General features: G+C 41.1%; 1 protein-coding gene across 1 annotated transcript in view; it reads left to right on the top strand.

The window, feature by feature from the left end:
• The window catches only part of LOC122792202 (S100P binding protein), a 779512-nt gene that overhangs the window by 172323 nt on the left and 580970 nt on the right, over positions 1-26219 (top strand). The gene's annotated exons all lie outside the window — the stretch shown is intronic.

Below are 26219 nucleotides of genomic sequence, written 5' to 3'. Positions count from 1 at the left end.
GTGGTTTTTCAAGTGTTCTTTTATTCTTTGTTTGAAGAGGGGCAATGATGAGATTAGTGTTATGTCACTAGGTAGTAGGTTCCAGTTCCTTCCTACTGTGCTAGAAAAGAGTCACCAGCTGAGTTATTGGACTTTGTTAATTTAGCCATAAGTTTCCTAGAAGAACGGAGTTAAGATTATTGTAAGGTATTAAAAGTTCTGAGAGTATGGGGGTGTTTGTAGGCTGGTACAGTATTTTGTGGGCAATGTTTAGTTGGGTGATGAGCAGAAGGTTTTGGAATTCCAGCAGCCTAGTTGTTTCAGGTTATTACAGTGGTGGGTTCTGAAGGGGTTGCTAGTGGCGAAGCGGCTTATGCTATTATAGCATATGGTGAGTTTATTGAGGTTGGTTTTCTTAAGGTTGGTAAATATAGGTGAAGCGTAGAGAAGTGTTGACAATAGATGGGAGTGGGCAATCTTGGCTCGAGCAGATACAGTTAGGAAGGGTTTAATTCGGTATAGGGATCCTATTTTTCTGTTGACTGATTTAATAGTGTTGTTAATGTGTTGATCAAAAGAGAGATTATTGTCAATGGTTATTCCTAACAGTTTTGTTGTAGGATCAGGTGTGATAGTTGTAGCATTATTAGAGGTAATGGTGAAGTGTAAGGAAGGGGATCGGGTGGTGGGAGTAAAGAGTAGAAGTTTAGTTTTTTTGGCATTTAGTAATAGGGAACGTTTATAGAACCATGTTTCAACTGCAATGAAGATCATTTGAGTACGTGAGCAGAGTTCAGAAGGAGAGGTACCAGAGCAGATAAAGGTAGAGTTATCTGCATATTGGATGCAGGTAGCTTGAGGGATAGCAGAGTGGAGATCATTAATGAAAAGGGAGAATAGAAGTGGCCCAAGAATAGAGCCTTGAGGGACACCAATGTTTATGGGTAGGAGAGAAGAGTTGATTGCCCCATAGGACTGCTTGTTGCCTGTTGCTTAGGTATGCTTTGAACCATTTAGTGGCAGGGTTGTCGAAGGAGAGGGATTAAAGTATGTTAATTAAGGTGGAATGGTTGACCATGTCGAATACTTTGGAGAGGTCAATAAAGAGAGCAGACGAGAGAAGGTTGTTATTGCGATTCTTATTGATGGTTTCTACAAAGGATAAGAGAGCAGTAGTAGTACTGTGATGAGGTCTAAAACCATGTTGACAGTTTGCTATTATGTTGTGCAGGGTGAGATGCTGTAGGAGTTGCTGGTGAATACATTTTTCCATAATGTTTGCTATTGGGGAAAGGAGAGCAATTGGTCTGTAGTTAGAGTGGTCGATAGAGTTACCTCCTTTATGTAATGGAATAATATGGGAAACCTTCCAGATCTCAGGGATGGTTCCTTCTTGGATTGTTCTATTTATGAGTATGGATATAGGGTATGCAATCACTTTGGCAGCCCTTTGGAGGTAGAGAGATCGGAGATTGTCTGCAGAAGGAGTACCAGGTTTAAGTTTAAGAAGTCTGTAGATGAATGATGTGGGGATAGGTTGTAGTGTAAAGTTATAAGATGGGTTCTTAGGGATACTAGGAGGGGAGACATAGTTGTTGTTCATTTGTTTGGCTAGGGTTTGGATAGAGTCAATAAAGAAAGAGTTAAAAGTATTAGCAATTTGGTGGGGGTTGTCTGGGTCAGCATTTAGAGGGGTTGGATTTTTGGTGGTTCCTGGGGAAAGGAGTTTATTAATGGAAAACCAAAACTGTTTGGGGTTGTTTTGGTTTGTTTGTTGGAGTCTACAGTAATAGTTTTTTTTGTCAGTAATAATTGCTTTTTTTGTCAGATTTCTAAGCTGACGGAAGTGGATAAGATCTGGGTTATTTCTATGGTGTCTCCATGAAGCCCATACTTTATTTCTGGAAAGGATTAAGTTTTTGGTTTCTTTAGAGAGCCAGGGTGCAGTGTGTGGTTTCATTCTGACAGTACGTTCTGGGGCATGTTTATTAAGAATGGATAGGAAGGTAGTATTAAAGTATAATACTGCATTGTCCAGAGGAAGTGTTTTTAAGGGGTTCCAGTTACATGAATTTAGTTCAGCTTGAAATAAATCTATGTTAAAGTGTTTGGTTGAGCGAACTTTTCTAGTGTTTGGGAGATTTGAAAATTCAATTTTGTGTCTAGTAATATAAGTCAGACAGTGGTCACTGATAGCATCTGGCAGGGTTCCTACATCATAAAATTGTTTGTCTTTGTTTATAAGTATCCAGTCAAGAATGCTGTCTTTATTATTAGGTTTATTGATTCTTGTGATAGAGGTCATGGTTTGGGAGAAACTATAGAGGTTAATGTGAGAAGTAGGATTTTCAGCATTAATACTATTCCAGTCTATGTTGAAGTCACCAAGAATGACAGTTTCTTGGGGGTAAGTTGTGGATACCCAGTTGAGAAAGGCTTCTAAAGTGGGTATATTGTTGCCAGGAGGTATGTACATACATATTATGTAAAGTGCTTTCTTTGAGTTCAGTTGAAGTTTTGTAATAATGATTTCTGCTTTGTTATCTGGAGTTGGGTCTACAGGCAGAGTGGAGATGTTTAAATGATTCTTATAGAGGATTGCAACTCCACCACCCTTATGTTTTAAACGGTCAAGTCTAGCGATATTATAGCCGGGTGGTAAAATGGCATTATCTTTGGTATAAGGTTTTAGCCAGGTTTCGGTGAGGCAAAGGATATCGAAAGAGTGGGTGTCTAGGAGTGCATGAAGGTGAGATACTTTGTTATTTAAACTTTGAATATTAAGATGACCTATTCAGAGAGTGTTATTAGTTTTTGATGTAGGAGTTTGGGAAGAGGGGTTTCTTGGTCCTGGGTTGGGATGGATGTCTCCATCTTGTAAGGTGAGATAAATAAGTTTAGTTAATGAGTTGTTTATTAGGTGGATTTGGAGCTTTAATTTTTTGTCAGTAGTTGGGACATAATTTATATGGGAGAGTCTATGATATTTAGATAGATGGTATCTAGGGGTGTAAGAAATGATGGGGTATGAGTTGAGAGTAATAGAAGGGTAAGTTAAAGTTTGTTTTTGTATGTGGGTAGGATGAATAAGAAGTTGATTTTCAAAGAAGGTAAGATGGTAGGCTGAGACCAGGATAGTTAAGAGTAAGAGTGAGACTATAGGTATAGTAAAATGGGTGGTAGGCATTGTAGAGGTAAGGTAAGGAAGAGGTAAACAATAGAAAAAAGGTAAGTAGCAGGTTTTTAGGAATTAAAATATGAAGGTAGTAGAGTAGGGATAGTGTGAGATAGGATTGTGGAATCCTGAGAGTAAGATGCGAGTAAGATATAGAGAGAAGTAATAGGTCGAAAATAAAAGGGGAGGGTAAAAGGTCAGGGAAAGATATAGGTTTAGAAGGGGGAGTGGTGAGGGGTGGGGTTTAGGAAAAGAGAGGGAAGAAATGAATAAAGCTGATAGGATGGTAGAGGTAGGGGGAGTGTCTAGAGAGGTATAAGTGTAGGACCCCTGGGGGTGGGTGGGAATTGGGGGTAGGGAGGGGAGCGGAGTGAGCCCGCAGGGCGAACGGAGCGGGTAGAAACAACAGGAGGAGAAGCAGGAGGAGAAAACAATCAGATACAGGTAACTGTAGGTAAGAGAGGTAAGACGTGAGTATGAGAAGTTTAGTATGGTACAGAAGCAAAGGAATGAGTGGTAGAGTAGGTAAAAAATAGTGTTTAAACACAGAGTAGAAGTAGGAGGATAAGCAGATCAAGAATAGTACAGTATAGAACAATTTGCCGGGGTAGGAAGGCGGAGAGAGGCGGTGTAGGAGGATGGAATGAGGATGAAGATAGAAAGTGGAGGAAATATATTACATATGCAGAGGTAGGACAGAGTAGAGGGGTAAAGGAGTAGGATAAGGGTGCCACCTAGTGGGCAGATCTAGTAAGTGTAGGAAGGTGAGTGAGAGATGTTTAGAAAAGAAGTATAGATGGTGAGATGCTAGGTAAGAAGTAAGTTAGTGTAATTAACAAGGAGTGTTGGCTATAGGGCAGCTTGAGGGGTAAAGGTAAGGCTGCTGTGTACTCAAGCTAGTAGCTAACTAAAGGGCCCCTCCAGGAGGGACTGACAGACAAACAACTGGTGTCAGAGCCATGGACTAAAAATAAATGCCTAGAAATGCATAATAGTATCCTTTGGGAATTCGTCCATCCCTGGTAACTATCATATTGACAACACACCAGTTAGAATTGACCCACTAGTCAGGGACTTGGGGACACGCACAGTAGTCTAGCTTTTGACCATCATGTGTCCATAGTAGTGAGGAAGTCCATCTATGTTGCACAACTTATAAACAAAGGTATTGGATCCAAGTCCAAGGAAGTCATTGCTCCACTGTATTTGGCATTCATCAAGCCTATCCTTGAGTAAAATGCCCCCTTTGGTTATGTAGTAACCAAGTATATCCAACGGTTGGAATGTCCACAGAGGTTCCTCACTAAAAGAGTACAGGGCATAAGTAAAATATTCTATGCCGACCACCTCAAGGCCCTATCCCTGTATTCTGTCCCTTACATGCTTTTGAGGGGAGATCTATACCTGGCATATAGGGCATTGTCAGACCCCACTCTGATGGACCTCCTGAATATACACAAAACAAACCACCAGAATTACCTGTTTTAACGACTTAAAATCTTGCTTGTGATATAAATAGGACTTGCTGGGGAGACAGGTATGTATCCCAGAGAGTACCCCTTCTATGGAGCAGGCTCCCCCTCAATGTGAAGCAGAGTTACTCCTTAAACCAGTTCAAGTGCGACTTGGGCAATTGGATGGGAAACTGGAAATTCATCCCTGTTTTGTCACTTGTCTCTAATAGATGCAGGCAACCTGTAAATGGTTAATTTCCCAGGCACCTGCTTAAGCTTATCAAGGGTATCAGAACTTGTCAGAGATGAATGGCTAGACTTAAATAAAAAGGCCCTTGTCATTAACCTAGTAAACACCTATGAACCTATAAGTCAGGAAAGTGCAGAATGGGTATTTAATGATTGGGTGGGATAAACACTTCTCTATTCTGGCTAGATATATCCATTTTAACATGTGTGCTACTCTAAAGGCTTTACTGAATAAGGTTGTCTAGTCAAATTTTAGTGCAATATCTTTTAACATTCCCAGATTTTTGACTACATGACTTGCTTCAGGGGATTATATTCACTGATGTAATTGCAAGAAATGTTCTCTTTTCCTCGGATACATGAACCATTTTTGTCATAGCCCGTCATTTGTCCATTAGGTGTTGTAAGTCCCTTTGAAATGTGCCTTATATACCACTGACTTTGTTCACTAGTGAGTGTGGCTTCATTATAACACATTTCTAGTCCAAATCAAGCAATGTGACTTGCTATCTACCTTTAACAATGATATAATTGCGTAGGTATCCACAAATTTACCTCTAGAAGGACTGGTCTATCTACCATTTGAAAAAAGGAGGTGGGGTCTAAGGGTGGGTACTGGCAAGGTGTAAATTATCAGATGGTCCAGTTGTCTTATATTTTCTATGATTTCTATGAGCATAGTCTGTCTAGCTGTCTACCTCTCAAGAATGCACCTAAGAGGGCTAAACTCATCAGGAAGTGGTCATTACAGCCAGCCAAAATGGATATGGATATTGGAAGTCTGAAGTGGAGAAAAATCTGCATCTATTGCAAGAATAACTAACTTGTAAACGGGTCTATATCACTTCAAAGAACCTGACTTCAATTAAAAAACACCGAACTTCACTTCTGTGAACTTTCACATCAAAAAAAAAGATTTCACCAGGGAAAATAAAGCACTTTGCCAACACCACAATAGAACACACACTGCAGTATGTCAAACTCAACCAAATGGTGGCTGCGCCCCCACACCCTTCTAACTTACATATACCAACTCTGAGATCGCACTACAGTGGGGAAAAGGGCAAAGTTGTGCTGTTGGCCAACTGCTTCCTTTCCCTACTTAAATCATTCGTGGATGTGAACACTTGTGGAAGTGAAGTTTGGTGGTTTGGGGTTGATGAAGTCAGAGGCTGAAGTGAATCTTTGACAAACCGGTATAGCCCCCCTTGCAAACATCTGCTTCATTGTTTTTCCTGCCCACAGGTGACCATCAGCTACCACCCGCTCCTGCTCTGTCACTTAATTCACTGGACCAGCCTTAGTCTTCCCTGGCGCAACCTGACCTACATGCAGGGCTCGTGAGGAGATCAAGGATACTGCTACAGTGTCATACTGCTGCTGGGGAGTGTGCCCTAATTCATGTCTACCCACAGCAACCTTGTGAGTTTCACAGTGCTGCCCTGTGTAGGCGCAGCCATACTTTAACACCTGTACAACCTTGCAACAGAGTGGCAAACTGCTGTTGCAGTACAGAACCTGCCAAACTTTTAATGCTGCTATTGTGGCAAGACTATGCCGCCTCCCTCCCCCAGAATGGGTAAGCAGGTGTCAGATGCTCACTTCCTTGCTTACCCATGGCCACATCTAACTCCTCCTGTTTTTTTAAAGCAGTAGGACACCACTTTATACATTTAGGGCAATATGCATTACATTGCACATATCACTGAAAAGTGTCCCTAACACTATCTAAGCATGTCTTGGGGGATTTACAACAAATCTTTTTGGACACTCCTATAATACAGATTTTTAGCATTAGAATCCTTTTTAGTTATGGAACAGTTTGTATAATTCTCTGCATCCTTCAACAGTGTACCACATCTGGAGAATTTAAGAGGACTATTTATACCCCCCCCCCTTATAAATCACTTCTTGAGGTACTATAGCTACACTTGGAGTCACAGCTCCAGGAGTCGGTCTCTCTGTCTGCACTTCCTGAATGTCAGAGTTTTCATAGTCTGTTTTAATAAGACTGGTTACAGCACCACTTCTAGTTGCTGTTCTCCTTCTTTGAAGTTCGGTTTTGACATGCTTGTACAAAAATCTACAATGGCTTCTGCACATTTTGATAAATGTGCATCAGTCAGTATATCTGTTACCTTGTTGGTCAGTACTTCACTTTCACATGATACTTCTGAGATTGAGTGACATCGTTTGCTTTCTCAGAGGTGCAGGTACAAAGTTTTGAAATATGCATCATAAGGGTTTGTAGTCAGTTCCTTCAACTTTATTATAGAAGTAATCAGGGGATTTTGCACATCAGTACATTACGACTAACCTTTTGTATCTGAGAATATTTTTTTTTGTGTATTGGCAAATGCTGACAACATATAAGCAACTGGTCAGTTACATTGCAATATCACAGCTCTTATACCATTCTGATTGGCATCTACTTGCAGTACAATTGGCTTACTCATGCAGAGAGTTTCAACACACAGTAAATCCTTATGTCTTGAAAGTATGATGAGTATACATGGAATTACACCCCCCCAAAAAAAGGAACATCTCAATTTATTTATTGAAGTTTTTTTTTTTTTTTTTGCAGTGTAATACATTTATTTTACTGTTGACTAGATCCAAAATGTGGTAAAAGCCTTTAGAATAAGGCAGCAATAATGCTGTGTTCTGCACAATATAAAATAAACAGGGTAATTACAGTCCATATACTCTAACCAATCTTATATGTAAAGAAAGGGAGGATGATACTGAATTTTTTTGACTCTCAAACCAAGTCAAGTTAGTCTTGTGAAAGGAAGATTGTCTTCTCAACCTTGTTGATTTGTCACTGAAGCAGTGCAAAATGGGAATGCACACAAAATACCCTCACCTGGTCTGGGGTCTGTAGTACATCCCCATGCAGGTATATTGCAGACAAACTGGATAAATTAAATATAAACCCAGCAAACTGGTTGACTGATAGAACTCTTATAGTAAGATTGCATCCGCAGTGTGTACAGAGCTTACCTGTGGAGTCACATAGGGGTATCTGTTGTTTATGCCCCACTTACAGCATTTACATCTATGATCTGCAAGCTAATAGTGCAGCCTATGGTTATATACATTTGCAAAAACTTTTTTCATTTTTTTCTTCAAAAACGTGTTAAATTTATTTATTGGTGAACTTGACAAACTCACTAGAAATGTCAGTCACCTTTCATGGATGAACTGAGAACTCTTTAAAAAAAGGCATAATCGCAACCGCGAATACGGGAACTGAATCGGCATTCAGACGGTACGGCACTTAGTGACTGTGAAATAAGGTTAACTCTATCTCACTGTTCATTCTTTCTGTCTTGCACACACACAGCTTCTGCTTTTACACATCATACTACATCATACTTTCATGCACACATTCAGTCACACAAGATCACTGTCACTCAGTCTCTTCTACTTTCAAACACGCATTCATTCACACACACACAAGCATAAACTCAGCCAAAGACATATACACACATGCACTGTTTTTTTCTAATCTGAGTTAACCTGCACATGAGTACTGCTACTGTGAAAGAGTATGTCGCAACTGTAGAGATTTATGAAGAATGACCAGATTTTTTTTGACTAATGCTTTTGGTTTTGGTGCATTCTTCAGATAATTGTCTTTTGATGTTAAATTAGTGGAAAATCATTTGCGGTTGCGTCAGGAGATGAGACATTTGCAGTTCTGACACCATCATACCCTCCAGAAAATAAATGTTAATGCCATACTTGTTCTGCCAAGCTTCTAAGTTTTGTAAGATAAATATTTAAAATGGGCACAGACTTTATTGTAACAAAAAAAAAAAAATTACACTGCCTGATTTCCATGCTTTGCTAAGCCTTCAGCCGGAGTTTCACTGGCAACAGAAACGATCCTACAAGGTTGTTTTCAATCCGTGCAGAAACAGTAAGGTAACAGCTCCACAACAATACGAAATGCTTCAGAAGCCAATGACCACAAGTTTTCTAACAGCTGTTACCTCAGCAAGCAGGTATACAGCATACCTCACATTTTGGGAAGTGCCAAGGCAGGTGGAACTACTCATTGGACTGTGTCGAAGGTATGTAATGAAGGAGGAGACAAATTCCTGCAGAAACAATGCAATATACTGTGGAATGAATGGGTGAGGGATGGGGGTTACCATCCCTACGCTACCGAAGGGGAGAAATAAAGAATACTTAAACTTTTTAATGCAGTTAGGGAACTGCTTGTGCAAGGGATGAATGGGTACTTGCGTATTATCGCAACCACATTCCATCTAATGCAACCACATTCCGAGCAGGACAAGTGGCTGTTTTACAAGCGATTGGTTCAGAGATCTTACTCTATTTTCTGTTCAAATGGATGACCCACAAATTTGGAGAGGACAATGTTACCATCCATGTCACTAGCACATAATTTCAGGGTTTGGTCAATGAGACCATCATAATTTTGTGTACTGCAGGGGGCTTTATGTGCTCCATGTAGTTGCACTTACAGGAAAATAACATTTTTGTTTGCTTTTAAAGGCATAAACAGTTAACGGACACTGTCAGGGCAGGAAACAGTGGGGAATGTTCTTCGTGTTTCACTGTTGCAGTCATTACATTTTCATCTGCTTGCAGGTAGCCCTCAGTCGGCCTGATTAACAAAGTCCTGGGTCCTGCGTCTGTTGCTGTCTCTTCCGTGACATCAGGTCGTCAGGGGTATAAAGCATGCAGCCCACATCATTACATCAGTCTTTCTTGCCGTGCGGTGCCCGAAGCAGAAGCAGTTCGCAAGTGCCGGTTGGACGACTCCTGAAATTTGTTTTCAAGTTTCAGAACCGAAGTCTTCAACTAAAAGCGAAGTACCCCATTGGGGAAACTTTTTCTCGCTCTAAACCAATGTCAGTAAAAGTAAATAATTGCATTTCTTGTGGAAAGCAAATACCTCATAAAGATTTTCATTTGTACTGTATTCCTTGCCTAGGCCCTGACCACGACGTACCTCGCTGTCAGTTTTCTGCCTTATTTAAACCACGAACTATCCGTCTTCTGTATATTTGCGCTTCTAAATTTTTTTGGTGCTCGGTTCAATTATCCTGATATGTGTTCGGTAAGCCATCAGACTACCGACATTCTGAAGAAACGTAAAGATAGACAGAGACAGGCCGCCCAGTTCGCCGGTACTCAGTGAGGCGTTCTCGCAGCCCCTGATACCCACTACTTAGATTTGCAGGCCTTTACTGAGACCCATCCGAAGTCCGGTATGCCGTGAGATGCTTCAACTGTGGAACCTGCGGATGTCTCTAACTTGGATGGGTCCAGAGCTGCTGTGCAGGCACTGGCTTCTGAGGGTGTATTCAGGCCTACTGACTTGCATATTAAACCAGCGCCATCTTCTTCTTCAAAGCCTAAAACTCGAACCATGCCTAGAAAACTAATGCCCAGACCTCTGTGCCTAAAAAACAAATTATAAGAATGAATGAAGACCTTATTACTTTAATCAGGGGAAGCCAACCTTCCCCCTGTGAGACCTAGGACTGAGTTTGCTTATGATACTTCTGACTAGGATTCTGAAATTTCTGTTTCCTCAGATGACCAGGATTTACCCTTCCTCTACCTATGAGGACTCTGATGCTGAGGACTCTATTCCCTTTGCTCCCCCCCTCCCTCCAGTGGATTTCTCTTTGGTGAAACCTTGCATACTCTCGGGGAGCTTTTTCGTTGGGAAAGTCAGGATTTCTCTGATTCTAAAAAGAGGCTTAGGGATTTCTTACTCCTGCCCCAGCACATGCCTTTAACTATACCTCCTGTACTGGATATTGCTGATGCCTTTTTGGAATCTAGCATGGCCTCTGACTTTCTCTCCTACTTCAGAAAACCTAATGGATGTTACAGGGTTCCTGACTCTCACAAGTTCCTTTTCAAAAATCCTACTGCGGATCCTGAAACCATTTCACAGGGACCCAAGGACATTAAAGCTACTACTGCCAACAATCCTACCCCCTCTGATAGAGACTCCAGGGTGCTGGATAGATGGGGTAAGAAGGTATACACTTCTGCAACTTTGGCCATTAGGGCCTTGAATTGCCAGTTTCATATGTTAAAGTATCAGCTGCATATTATTGGATTGCTTAAACAGAAAATGATGTTGATTCCTGATTGTGCTGAAAATAAGGATTTACAGGATTGTATGCATTCTGCTGAACAAGTTGGTAAACATACATTGCAATGTGTTTTTGATTCACTACAGGCATCTTGCAGGGCTGCGGTAACTGGGTCTGTACTTAGAAGGCATGCTTGGCTTAAGGAGCAATTCTTGCCAGCTCATGTTAAAACGAAATTACTGGATGCTCCCTTAAATCAGGGCCACCTGTTTGGCAACAAGGCAGAAGAAGTTCTTAAAAAGATGGAGGAAAAAGCTAAATCTATGCAAACAGTTAAAGACTTTTTACAAGTACAACCTCCAAGATTTAGTAGGCATTGGCCTTCTAAGAATTGGTCCTTTCCTGCCTCTTCCCAGACCTTCAGTCCATACCCAGATCCAGCAGAGCACCCAGGCTTCAATCCCAGGGGACGCACAGGACTAAGGGGGCCTCCACTTCCAAATTTGTGAGTAATAAAACTCCCCCCTATGGTAAACTGTCTCAATGACTTATTTTTAAAACTTCCAAGCACTTCTCAACTGACTGCCCCTTTGGGGGGGGAGATTGCACTTCATGCAAAGAACTGGGGACTCATTACCCAGGACAAATAGGTTTTAAATGTACTGTCCCAAGGATGCAGATTTCCCTTCCACACGTCACCCCCAAAGCAGTGGGCAGAGGCCCAAAAGCAAGTACGATCTCTCTTAAGCATAGGGGCTATTCAATTGGTACCAGAATAGAAAAAGGGACAGTTTCTACTCAAGATTTTTCCTGGTACCCAGAAAAGACAATTCATGGCATCCTATCCTGGACCTGCCTACTCTAAACACCTATTTGGTGATTCCAAAATTCAAGATGCTGACTCTTCACCAATTGCTTCCTACGCTAAGCAAAGATGCCTGGTTGGCAACACTAAATTTAAAGGAAGCATACCTGCACATCCCAATCAGGGAATCTTGCAGAAGATACCTACGCTTCAAAGTAGGCTACACGCACTATCAGTTCTCTGCACTGCCCTTTGGCTTATCTACTGCACCCCAGGGTATTCACAAAGTGCCTAGTTCCAGTCATTGCATTTTGCAGGCAAAGAAATATTCAAATATACCAATACCTGAACGATTGTCTAATTCAGGCAGAAGACCAGGACATACTTTTGAATCAACTGGCTTTTGTACAGAGGGTGCTAACATTTCTGGGGTACACCATAAACAAAAAGAAATCACACCTGGTACCCTGTCAAGTTATATTCCTGGGAGCAAGCTTGAATTCAACTTCCCAGATGGCTTTCCTCACACCAGAGAAACAAATTCACTTGACAACCTACTTCAAACAAGTGGTCACAAAAGCCCTGCTATCTGCAAGGCAAGTACTACTAGCCTTTGGGGATCATGGCCTCCTGCATTCTTGTAATTCCATATGCAAGACTGCATATGAGGAAACTACAATGGTATCTAAAAAGCCTATGGTGTCAACATTCTCAGGATCTAGAACAATGTTTCATGTCATTCCTTGTCTACACCTAGAGTTCCTTAGGTGGGCAGAGGCCTGCCACCAAAACCAGGGACTACCATTCACACTACCCCCTGCCGCCCAAACCCTAACAGATGCATCAGGCTATGCATGGTGGGGGGGGGGGGGGGCACCTGGCAGGGAAGTGCATTCATGGCAAATGGAACCAAATTCAAATACACCTTCACATCAATCATAAAGAATTACTCTTTCAGCCCAAGGTTTCATGCTTGTGAAACTTCGGTCTTGATTTACCTAGCTACTTGTCGGCTATGCCCCGCCTTTTACATAGGGCTAACTAAAAGGAAGCTTAAACAGCGAATTTACAATCATATCTATGATATAAGATGTGGGAATGAACAAAATGCATTGGCGAAGCATATATCTATAAATAATGGCCATGCCTTTGTGTTTAGTCTAGTTCAAGAGGGGGAGACTATATGAATTACTTTGAGCAAAGGGAGCTTGAATGGATCCTTAGGTTAAGGGCACATTATCCACCAGGATTGAATGCATATGTTTCCCTTAGATCTACCCTCAATTTTCGTAGATAGTAGGGATGAATAACAGGCTCTTTTGGTCTAGTGATGTTTTGTTTATATATAAATGTAGGTGTTTTAAGAGTTTTGCATATATATATATATATATATATATATATGTGTGTGTGTCTTATTTTTTTGTATGTGTTTAACGTAAAATCTGTTGCATCTATCAGCATATAATGTTGTTTGATCGATGTTTTAACATGGATTTATGTATTTGATTGGAAAATATGCTCTTAAATTTTCTAAGACCTTCAAGTATACCTTTTTGACTACTCACATTTCCACTTAGTACTCGCTATTGTGTAGGTTAACATTTTTGTATTTTATGAAATATATATTCATATTAGGGACTTTTCATAAGGAATAGTCATGAATTTTATATTTTGTTATGTCTATGTTTTATTTGTATTTTTTATTTATTTTCTAATTTTTATGTTGGTTTTAAATGTTACTTTTTTATGACTATCTAAAGTTGCATTTATTGAACTAAGGTTCTACATACTGATTGTAAGCTGAGCAATCTGGAAGGGAGGTTTGTTAGTTTAATTGAAAAATGATTTAATTAGGGATGGTTTAATTGTTTGAAAATAATTGAGGGTTTTTGCTTGAATATATAAACTTGCTAAACTCCACTGTATGTTAAGATCTGAAGAAGCGTATATTTTTATACGCGAAAGCACTTATCCTATTTTGGTCTATGAAATAAAAGCTTTTTCAGTGAAGAACTTTGCTTTGTCTACATTCTTTACATTCGTGGTGGAGCTGGACGTGTTTGTTGTTCTCTATATATATATTCTTTGTGACGACCAGCTTCTTTGGGTTTGAGCAGTTTATTACTTTTACTATCAATCATAAAGAAGTGTTAGCTGTACAGAATGCTCTGATAGCCTTCAAGGACCACATTCTTCCAGGACAATTAATGGTAAAGACGGACAACACCACTGTTATGTGGTGCATAAGCAAGGGGGTACACATTCTTACCCCTCTGCAAACTAGCCATGGCATTGTGAACACAGCCTTGAGCTACCACGTACATCTACAAGCTCATTTCCTGCCAGGAAAACTAAATACACTGGCAGATGGACTAAGCAAAACCCTCATGGACCCACACGAGTGGAAACTGGAACCAAGGATTTTCAACATGTTGACAAGCAAATGGGGGAGCCCAGATATAGACCCGTTTGCCTCCCCCAGAATTATCAATTGGAAAAATGTTGTGCAAGTACTCACCACAGACAAGCTTGGAAAGTGGATGCTCTGTCCTTCAGCTGGAAAACCTATCAGTTTATGCCTTTCCTCCTCTGCTTCTGCTCTCCAAAGTATTACTAAAGATCAAACAAGACAAACCAAGGATGATTTTGATTGCACCAGCCTGGCCATGTCAACACTGGTAACCCCCTCCTGCGCAGTGTGTCACTGTTGGCCCCATGGCACCTGCCTCAGACTCCTTCCCTGCTATCTCAAGCAGGAGAACCAGATTCTGCACCCTCAGCTTCAAACACTGAACCTAGCAGCCTGGCTAATTACCTAAGCTCTTCTTTACCATCCCTCATTAAACCAGTGATAGATGTCATTTTAGAGGCAAGGAAGCCTAGTACTAGAAAATCTTATGCTGAAAAAAGGGAAACTATTCTGTGCCTGGAACCAATCTCAAGGGATGAGCACAGCAGTGCCCAATTTACCTCAGATTTTGCAATACTTAACTGAGATGTTTCACAAGGGCCTGTCTTATTCCTCAATAAAAATTCATGCCTCAACCATTTCAGCTCATTATAACACAGAACCTCCCCTCTTCTCTCTCCCATTGCTCAAGCAGTTCCTTGGGCCAAAAAATTAAGACCACCCAGGAGAGCTCCAACTCCAGCCTGGGATCTTAACTTTGTATTGGAGAAACTCACCCTTCCTCCTTTCGAGCCAGCTGCTACTGCAGATTTAAAATTCCATTCTTGGAAAATAGCTTCCCTTTTAGCCATCACTTCAGCAAGAAGGTTATCTGAATTACAGGCCCTTATGGCAGTGGAGCCTTTCATCATCTTTCATGCGGACAGGGTGTCTTTCAGGACCAATCCCTCTTTCATGCCAAAGGTGGTATCCAGTGTGGCTTTTAATCAGTCCATTCATTTGCCTACCTTCTTTACTAATCCACAAAACAAAGGGGAATGGATACTGCACTCCTTAGATGTGCGCAGACAACTTGGATTCTATTTGGACAGGTCTAAACCTCAAAGGAAATCTTAACTGCTGGTAGCATTTGCTGAATGGACAGATGAGAAGGCTGTTTCAAAGTGAACCATCTCCAAATGGATAGGCCATTGCATTCACTTCTGCTATAAGCACCATGGAAAACCTATCCCACAGGGGATCAGATCCCACTCAACCAGGGCTGTATCTACCTCTACAGCCTTTCTCAGAGGCGTACCTACCAGGGACATCCTAGAAGCTGCTACCTGGAGTTCTGTACATACTTTCACTAAGCATTACCGTTTGCCAATTTTCTCTAAATCCAGAGCTGGCTTTGCCACTGCAGTTTTGCAGGGCCTTATAGCTGGTCCTAATGCTATCTAAATTCCTCCTCCCATCCTTAGCTTTGGGAATCTACCCAAATGTAATGACTGCAACAGTGAAACATGAAAAACATAGTACACTTACCATAAATGTAGATGTTAGTGTTTTTGAGGTATAACCTTGTATATTTATAGATTTAATTGCTTCCCATTGGGGGGCACCTGATATCTGGGGCAAGAAAAATTGATGGAATGACGCCGGCTGCATGTTTTATACCCCTAACGACCTGACGTCACAGAAGAAGAGAGAGCAACCGACGCAGGACCCAAGACTTTGTTAATCAGGCTGACTGAGGGCTAACCTGCAAGCAGATAACCCAAATGTCATGACTGCAACAGTGAATACACTCGAACATCTGCATTTATGGTAAGTGTACACAACTGTACTTTTCTGATAAAGTACTGAGCAGCGAAGTCAGTAAATAACATTTTGCAATGTCAGAGTTTGTATCCTTCAGGAAACACATGCGAAAGCAGCTCCTGTTGTCACAAGTTTGTATATGTTTTACAGCAGCTTAAGGAGACCTTACCGGACTTAATTATAAACATTTTTTTTTATTCTGCTGTTGTCAGCTGCTGTTTACAGCATGTAGATTTTATTGTCTAATGTGGGACACAACCATAACTTTCCTATGGGATGCTTAACATTTGCGGAATTCTGACAGTTAATTTTCCTAATGGTATGCCTTGTAGTTTCAATCGATACTTGCGTGGTTGCGATAGTACGTAAGTACCGATGAATGTTTAAGGATAAAAGAAAACTCGCAGTTGAGTTTTCATGTAGGGGAGGGCGGGGATTGTTCCTTTAAAGGAACAAGACAGCACTAATTAAGATATACAGTACATTAACTATATTACACTGTTTTTGCTTCACCCCCGGAAATTAAATACTCCAACTCTGAGATCGGACTACCATGAAGCAAAGGACATATTTACATGCAAGTTACTAGTTGGGTGACTGGACTACACTTCTGTCATCTCTCTTCACTTGTTTGAGGTTTGATGTTGCCAGGTTTCACTGTTTTGGTATTTCTGCAAAGTAGTCTTGATGTGTAATTCGATCCTGTGAGCGTTTGCTCATTTGAAGTAGACCCATGTGTGTACATATACACAGATTTTTTCATTTATATTTAATTTGAAGAGTTCATTATAGCAGTAACCCACGCCTGGGTGTGGGTAATGCGTGATTTACCCATAGTTGGCGTGGTTTGGTCCCGAGGGCGAAGCCCGAGGGACGAAACAAAGACAACCGTGGGTAAATCCCACATTACCCACACCCAGAAGTGGGTTATTGCTGTTATACTATGACATTATTTAAGAAAAGAAATAATTACTTTTCTTAAATAATGTTATTGTATAATGCCTCTTTGCTGCCCTTTCGCAGCTGTCTGGTATCCGCGGCAGTTCTGATGTACTGCGCATGCCTACACAGTACATCATAGCTGTAGCCAAAAGCAACGGAGAAAGCAAGATCTCAGTTGCTTTTTACTGTTTCGCTATGCTAAATGGGTTTAACATAGCAAGACAGCTTTAAAATAAGCAACGGAGATCTCTGTTGCTTATTTTAAAGCTGTCTCGCTATGTTAAACCCATTTAGCATAGCAAAACAGTAAAAAGCAACGAAGATCTTGTTTTCTGCATTGCTTTTTTTTTTAAAACCTGTCTCGCTATGTTAAATGGGTTTAACATAGCGAGACAGCTTTAAAATAAGCAACGGAGATCTTCGTTGCTTATTTTAAAGCTGTCTCGCTATGTTAAACCCATTTAACATAGCAAGACAGGTTTAAAAAAAAAGCAATGGAGAAAGCAAGATCTCTGTTGCTTTTTACACACTATGTCGCTATGTTAAAGGAGTTTAACATAGCGAGACCTTTTAAAAAGCAACTGAGATCTCCGTTGCTTTTTTTAAACCTGTGTCGCTATGTTAAACTCTTTTAACATAGCGAGACAGTGTTTTAAAAGAGACTTATACTAATGGAAAAAGTCCGGGCGACCGGACCTTTTTCCATTAGTATAAGTCGATTTACAACGTGCACACTGGCCAATCAGCGTGCACGTTTTGTAATATTAATGGGGGTCATGGTATAATATGCAGTTTTACAGTTTGCAGTATAATTGTCAATTTAATTTCCAGCCACTTTAAGCAAATCATTTTTTTTTTTTTTTTTTTTTTGCATAGGTATCTGCCAGGTAATTGCAATCCATTATTATACCATGATCCCCCCAAAACGTGCACGCTGATTGGCCAGCGTGCCCGTTGTAAATCGAGTTATACTAATGGAAAAAGGTCCGGTCGCCGGACTTTTTCCATTAGTATAACTTCGTTTTAAAACACTGTCTCGCTATGTTAAATGGGTTTAACATGGCGAGACTTTAAAATAAGCAACGGAGATCTCCGTTGCTTATTTTAGCTGTCTCGCTATGTTAAACCCATTCAACATAGCGAGCAGTGTTTAAAAGCAACGGAGAAAGCAAGATCTCCGTTGCTTTTTAGTGTTTCGCTATGTTAAATGAGTTTAACATGAAACAGTTTTAAAATAAGCACGGAGATGTCCGTTGCTTATTTTAACTGTCTCGCCATGTTAAACTCATTTAACATAGCTAAACACTAAAAAGCAACGGAGATCTTGCTTTCTCCGTTTTTTACAACTCTGATGTACTGCGCGAAGCGCAGTACATCAGAACTGCCGGATGCCAGACCTCTGCGGAAGGGCAGTAAACAGGCATTATACTATGCCATTATTTAAGAAAAGTAATAGTTTCTTTTCTTAAATAATGTCATGTATAATAGCAATAACCTGACTGGGTGTGGTAATGCTAAATTACCCACGGTTGGCTTTGTTTGGTCCCTCGGGCTTCGCCCTCGGGACCAAACCACGCCAACCGTGGGTAAATTTAGCATTACCCACACCCAGCCGTGGGTTATTGCTATATTATCCCATGCTCCCTTATGAAGGCTGAAAGCAGTTCTTGTTTTTTGGGCCACCATAGAAAAATCTAAATTATTTGATTAAAGAAGTTGATGTATTTTGTTTAATATTGCCCATTATGTGTAGTATTTTGGATAATATAATCATTTTAATTGATGTCTGTCTTGAAATCAAACTGTTGAAGTCAACCAATTTAGAGACTCATCCAAGATTCTTTTATAATTCTTTTTTTCCTCTAGTGTCTTTTTAATGTTTATTCCTAAGCAGAGTACTACTTTGTATTCATGAGCAAAATTGAAACTAGCAAAAGATCCATTACAATATTTAATTAAAAAACAAGCCTGACTGTTTAATAAATAAATCAGATATAGATCTGACATCCTTTATGACAAAGTTTCATTTAAACTACACAAATCAGTTGACCTATATGCAAAGAGCGTGTACTTGGATTTACAGATGTTCTTCATCTCACATTGCTGCAGTCCTAACACTTGGGTAGTCCGCTGTCCCTCGATCGGCCCGAATATCAGAGTATAAGGCTGACGTCGGTCAAGGCGCATTTGACTGACATCAGAACGTCAGGGTACAAATGCGCATGACCGACGTCATATCCTAAGTCTTTTTTGCCGCATGGTCCGATGCAGAAGCAGTGTTGCAAGTGCCGTTCGGCGTTCTGAAATATTTCGAATTCGGAGTTTCAGACCGAAGTCAGAGTTGGTTAAGTACCCCGTTGGGAATATTTTGGTTTTTTCTTGCCTCAGTGGTTTACCGGATGTCAGAAAAAGTAAATAACTGTATTTCTTGTGGGAAACAGATACCGCATAGGGATTACCATAATTTGTGTATACCTTGTTTGGGACCTGAGCACGACGTTGTTGGGTGTCGCTTTGTGCTAGGTTCAATAAACGCACTATAAAGCGAAGGTTGGATTGTGCCAGGTTGGTCTTTGGGAAGCGGTGCAATTACAATATGCCGTCGGATGCTCCGACGCCAGCTTCCTCAAAGAAGCGCAAGGACAAGGCAGTTAAACCTCGGTTAGAGGAGCCGTCCGAACCGGACGCCGGTTCTTTAGAGGCGTCAGTGGAACCGGTGGTTCCACGGAGGCCTCTCTGGAGTCCCAGGAGAAACTTTGTTTTACAGGATGTGGCCTCCCAGGAGGCAGGTCAGGCTGTAGGGGCTTCTCAGATAACTGTACTCCCCTCCCTTCCTAAGGTGTCTAGGCCCTCTCTTTCTGCTTCCAAGGCTTCTCCTAGAGGCAGGTCTAGTTTTGCTTCTATGGGTGTCCCTCCTAGTTCTTCAGGTTCTGTGCCCAAGAAGCACATGCTTAAAATGGCAGAAGATTTAATTACTTTAATTAGAGGTTCTATGCCCCCTCCTGATAAGAGGCCTAGGATGGAACCTGTGTTGGGGGATTATGAGCAGGCTTCGGATGTGTCTGAGTCTTCGGCTGAAGACTTGCAGGAGTATTCTCATTATTCTGATTCTGATGTGGATGATTCTACTCCTCCTGCTTCTCCTCCTGAGGATTTTTCTTTTTCAGAGACCCTTCACTCCATGAGAGAGCATTTTAAATGGGAAGGTCAGGATTTCTCTGATTCCAGGAAAAGGCTTAGGGAATTTTGTTTTACCCCAGCATAGGCCTTTAGCTATACCTCCTGTTCTGAATGTGGTGGAAGATGTGTTTGCAGAGGCTTCTCTTAATCCTGATTCTTTGCCTCCTGCTCCTGTTAAACCGGATAGGTATTACAGGGTGCCTGAAGCTCATAAGTATCTTTTAAGAGTCCTAGGGCAGACCCAGAAACTGTTAGCCAGGGGCCTAAGGGTGTTAAGGCTTCTGTTGTCAAGAATCCGGTTCCGCAGATAAAGAGGCCAGGGCCTTGGATAGATGGGGAAAGAAAGTTTATACTTCTTCCACTCTAGCCATGAGAGCTTTGAATTGCCAGTTTCACATGTTGAAATATCAAAATTATCTCCTTTCACAGTTGAAATCTAAGGTTGATGCTTTGGCGGAAGGTATTGATTGTAAAGAGTTACAAGATTTAGTGCATGTTTCTGAACAGGTGGGTAAGCATTCTTTGCAATGTGGTTTTGATGCTGTACAGGCCTCGTCTAGGGTGGCTGCCACTGGGTCAGTTCTTCGCAGGCATGCCTGGCTGAGGGATCAAAATTTATCTGACCATGTTAAAACTAGGATTTTGGATGCCTTTGCAATCTGATGTCTTGTTTGGTTCTCCTGTTGAAGCAGTTTTAAAGAAAATGGAAGACAAGGCTAAGTCTATGCAGACTGTTAAAGATTTTTTGCAGGTTCAGCCTCCAAAGTTTAGTAGAAATTGGCCTACTAAAGGGTGGACGTATCCTTCTTATGATTCCCAGTCTAGGGGTAGATTTAGACGTGGCAGGGGCAGAGGTCAGGGCTCTTTCAGGCCTAGAACAGGGAGTTCTCCTGCACAGTCTTGGTGAGGGCAGGGGTCAGTCCTTTCGTAAACAGACCCAATGACCTACCTTTTCAGCTGCCAGAACCTTCTCGCCTGGCAGCACCTTTGGGAGGAAGGTTGGCACTTTTCAAAGAAAATTGGAGTTTGATCACCCAAGACAGATGGGTACTGGATGTCATACATCACGGTTACAGGTTTTATTTCCATACCTTGCCTCCTTTCAAAGGCATGCCAGACATTCCTCCTCAACAAAGAATAGAGGCTCACAAGCAAATTTCTCTGTTACTCCAAATAGGGGCCATACAGCCAGTTCCGATGCCAGAAAGGGGCCTAGGATTTTATTCTCGCCTGTTCCTAGTACCAAAGAAGGGGAACACGTGGAGACCAATTTTGGATTTGTCTATCCTCAACACTTATCTGGACATTCCCAAGTTCAAAATGTTGACGTTGCAGCAGCTTTTACCTCTGCTGGGCAAAGATCATTGGATGGTAACTTTGGATCTCAAGGAGGCTTACCTTCATGTTCCTAACAGACTAAGTTGCAGGAAATATCTGCGTGAGCTGGGATTTCTCACTATCAGTTCTCTGCATTGCCCTTTGGCTTATCTACTGCGCCCAGAGTGTTCACGAAAGTTCTGGCTCCAGTGATAGCTTTCTTCAGGCTAAAAGGAATACAGATCTATCCTTATTTGGACGACTGCCTGATTCTGGCTCAAGGAAGGGAAGAGCTTCTTCAACATTTGGAATATGTGATAGCAGTGCTAAGATGCCTGGGGTATTCTGTGAACGAAATAAAGTCCAGTCTAGTACCCTCTCAGGACATGTGCTTTCTGGGTGTGAGACTGAATACAGCATCCCAGATGGCCTTTTAACCCCGGACAAACAAAAGAGTCTATCCCTTTACTTCCATCAACTATCTCATCAGTCCGGGCTGACTGCAAGGACAGTCCTTCAAGCCTTAGGGTTCATGGCATCTTGTATTCTGGTGCTTCCCAATGCCAAACTGCATATGAGGAAGCTACAATGGTATCTCAAAAATGTATGGACACAGCACTGCCAGGATCTGGACACTGTCATTCAAATAATACCTTGCATTCAAAAGGAATTTTTGTGGTGGGCTCAGGAATGTCACCTAAACAAGGGACTCTCTGTGACCCGGCCAGAGGCGAGTCAGATTTTAATGACAGATGCCTCAGACAAAGCTTGGGGAGCTCATCTAAATGGAAAGTGGATACAAGACAAGTGGCCTGCCAGACTACAACATCTACATATCAACATGAAGGAGATGTTAGCAGTCCAGTTTGCATTAATAGCTTTCAAGGATTTACTTCTTCCAGGGCAGGTGTTGATTCTAACAGACAACACAACTGTCATGTGGTACATCAACAAGCAAGGGGAACACATTCTTATCCTCTATGCAGGCAAGCAATGATTTTGTGGGAGACTGCTCTCAGTTTACAACTAAGTCTTCAGGCAAGGTTTCTGCCGGAGCACAGAACTCCTTAGCAGATGTGTTAAGCAGACAAATCATGGATCCCCACGAGTGGAAACTGGATCTTCATGTATTTCAGAAATTGACAGTGTCCTGGGGAACTCCAGACATAGATCTGTTCGCTTCTCCTCTAAACCACCAGCTGCCAAAGTTTTGCACAAAGCGGTTTCATCCCACAGCTTGGAAAGTGGATGCTCTTTCTTTCAGTTGGAAAAATCTTCATGTGTATGCCTTTCCACCTCTGCCTCTCCTCCCAAAGGTACTTCTGAAGGTCAGACAGGACAAGCCAAGGATGATTTTGATAGCTCCAGATTGGCCTCGACAGCACTGGTACCCATTACTGAGAAATCTAGTACGGAAGCCTCCATGGCCTTTGCCTTGGATTCCACATCTGTTGTCCCAGGAGGACAGTCATTTGCTCAATGTCAAACTTCACTCTCTTCACCTAACAGCATGGCATATTCTGTTTTAAACCATAGAGGGTCTCAACTTCCACAGCAAGTTTTGAATGTGATTTTGGAAGCTAGAAGGCCTAGTACAAGGAAAGTGTATGCAGATAAATGGAAGAGATTTTTATTTTGGAGTGCAGCTAAGGATTTGAATGTTTCTGAGCCTGATTTAAGTGTGGCTCTTCAATATCTTACTGAGTTATTGGACAAAGGTTTGTCCTTCTCTTCTATTAAGATTCATGCTGCAGCAATTTCAGCTCACTACGATTGTGACCCACCATTGTTTTCTCATCCTTTGTTCAAGCAATTTCTTAGAGGGGCAAAGAATATAAGACCCCCACGAAGGGCTCCTACTCCTGCTTGGGATCTCAATTTTGTGTTGGAGAAGCTCACTCTACAACCTTTTGAGCCTGCAGCTACTGCTGAGTTGAAATATTTGTCATGGAAGACTGCTTTTTTGTTGGCCATTACCTCTGCAAGAAGGGTTTCTGAATTGCAGGCCCTTATGGCAGTTGAGCCTTTCTTAATTTTCCATAAGGATAGGGTATCTTTACGTACTAATCCTTCCTTTATGCCTAAAGTGGTTTCTAGTGTGGCTTTAAACCAAACTATTCATTTGCCTACTTTTTATGCAAATCCCCAAACTAAAGGGGAAAAGATTTTGCACACTTTAGATGTACACAGGCAGTTGCGATATTATTTGGACAGAACTAAAGGGTTCAGACAATCTCAGCAGTTATTAGTTTCTTTTGCTTTGTGCTCTCAGGGCAAGCCCGTGTCAAAACAAACTATTTCTAAGTGGATTGGATTTTGCATTGCTTTCTGTTATTCCCATCATGGCAAAGAGATTCCAGCTGGGATTAGGCCTCATTCCACTAGGGCTACTGCTACTTCAACAGCTTTTTGAGGGGTGGCTACTAAGGATATTTTGGAGGCAGCCACTTGGAGTTCAGTGCATACCTTCTCTAGGCATTACCACCTTCCACTGTATTCTAAATCCAGGGCTGGGTTTGCCACTGCTGTGTTGCAGGGCATTTTGGCAGCTCCTGCTTCATTATAGTTTAGCCATCCTCCCTTTCCTCTGCTTTGGGATTCTACCCAAGTGTTAGGACTGCAGCAATGTGAGATGAAGAACATAGTACAGTTTTGTACCTACCATAAATGTAGATGTTCGAAGATCCACATTGCTGCAGTCCAATTTACCCTCCCTCCTTCCCCTCTGTAGTTTGAGGTGGTTGTGGGGGTTGGGTTATCCATCTGAGGTGTATGGCATATTGTATATATTGTATATATTGTACATACTTTTGGTGTTAGGCTGGTTGGTTGTTTAGTTGTTGTCTATGGGTTTTGACCTTTCTTTTTAGGGTCTTCTGACATCTGGGGCAAGAAAAGACTGAGGATATGACGTCGGTCATGCGCATTTGTACCCTGACGTTCTGATGTCAGTCAAATGCACCTTGACCGACGTCAGCCTTATACTCTGATATTCGGGCCGATCGAGGGACAGCGGACTACCCAAGTGTTAGGACTGCAGCAATGTGGATCTCCGAACATCTACATTTATGGTAGGTACAAAACTGTACTTTTCTGTTATTCCATGAATCCTAGGGTCAGATTTTATTTGAAATGCTAACACTTCTGTAGTTAAGGCAAAAAGAAGGGGAGTTATTGGACATCTTTATTGTGCTCCTTTAAGTTCTTTTGGTTCAGAGATGAGCATCATTTAGCATAGGCTTTTTCTTTGTATGTTTATCAAAGAAAATTATCCTGGAAGCCAGACACATTTAACACTTCATATAAATAAGTCCAATTTACTAAATCAAATGCCTTCTCAATAACCAAGTTAATAACAATGGTTTCTTTATTTAATAATGGCAATTTCTTTTAACTTTTTATGTTTCTGTCCATTTGGGATAAAGCCTGTTTTCTCATTGTTAAAGAGGAACTCTGTATAAATGGACACAGTTTACAGCCTGCTTTTAGAATAGACTTTTAACATTGGGAAAATGACTACTTCTAAGGAAGAAGTGCAATCAATTTATTTTGCACTTCCACTAAAATTGTATGAAATAAAATTTTCATTTGCTGTGGTGGTGGTTTAAACAACTCAGGAATTAGCCCATCCAGACGAGACTTCATTTTGTTTTAAATCAATCATTTTTTAAAGTTTTCAGACAGGGTGGATATTTTTAAATTACTAGTTATGCTTATAGTTATCTGTTGATAGATACTCCATCGTTTGAAAGATTTAAAGATAAGTAATAGTTACTAACTTCAGCTAGTATTTCCTGAATATCCATTATTATTTTGCCAACCTAATCTCTCTAATGGAATTGGATCAAAATATGGTTTCAGATTTTTGCAAGCAATTGTGACTTGCCTTAGGAGACAGTGTGATGCTTGTTTGACTTTGTCTAATGCAAGCGCAGTTTTTTTTTTTTTTTTTTTGTTTTATTGATGGACTTAAGTTTGGTTTTGTCACCTTTTTGGTAAGTGAAGCTAGGTGATTGAAGTTTTAGCTTGAATATCTAAGCACTCTTTCCCATTCTTTTAATTTATTCTTACACTTTGCCAAAGATTTACCAAGCATGCACGCTTTGAAAGGCGAGTACTGTATCATGATTTTATTTGCTCCTTCCTTGTTTAAGGTAGTAGAGATCAGTTTCATCTAGATACCAGTTTTTAAAACTAATCCCATTTTATGCCCAAGGTAGCTGCTGAAACGAGTCTTACTCATTCTGTAAACCTGCCTTTCTTTTCTAATTCATCCTAACAAGGGTGAACACTTGTATAAGTGCACACTAGATTCTAGCTGGTCAGAAAAACTATTGGAAAAGACTTCCATCTGTTTGATTTTGTAGCAAAAATGGGCATCGGTTATTTTATAAAATTGCCATTAACCTTTGCCTTCCAAGCCTTGAGTGCATTGAACCCGGATAGTAGTTAACCTGTTGTACCTTTTTTAAGGACTATAGCCTTAGATATTGGGTTCTACTGAGTTCTTTAACAGGGCACTTGCAAGCTAAATGTGCTGTCTCTATTCAGGTAGTCTTTAGGGTCACAGCCAACAGAGACATGTTCTAGTTAGGAGGACTGGCTAAGAAAATACGTTTGGTGCTCTTTCCTGATTGTTGACAAGGGTGGACCTTCCCATTTCAGGTATGAAAGTTATGTATATAGCTTGATATTAGATCTGTATAGGTTAGCCCCTCATCACAGTACCCACCCTCCTTCCTCTCTGAGCAGGTAGGGTTTATAGGTATTTAGTGTGATTGATATTTGTTGCCGATTTGCCTGGGCATGGTGTCTG

Source organism: Protopterus annectens, chromosome 1.part2 (assembly GCF_019279795.1).
Source record: "Protopterus annectens isolate FY-2018-M chromosome 1.part2, PAN1.0, whole genome shotgun sequence".
NCBI classification, from domain to species: Eukaryota; Metazoa; Chordata; order Ceratodontiformes; family Protopteridae; genus Protopterus; species Protopterus annectens.
The sequence above is the reverse complement of the archived record's forward strand: the minus strand, read 5'-3'. Positions and strand labels throughout refer to the sequence as shown.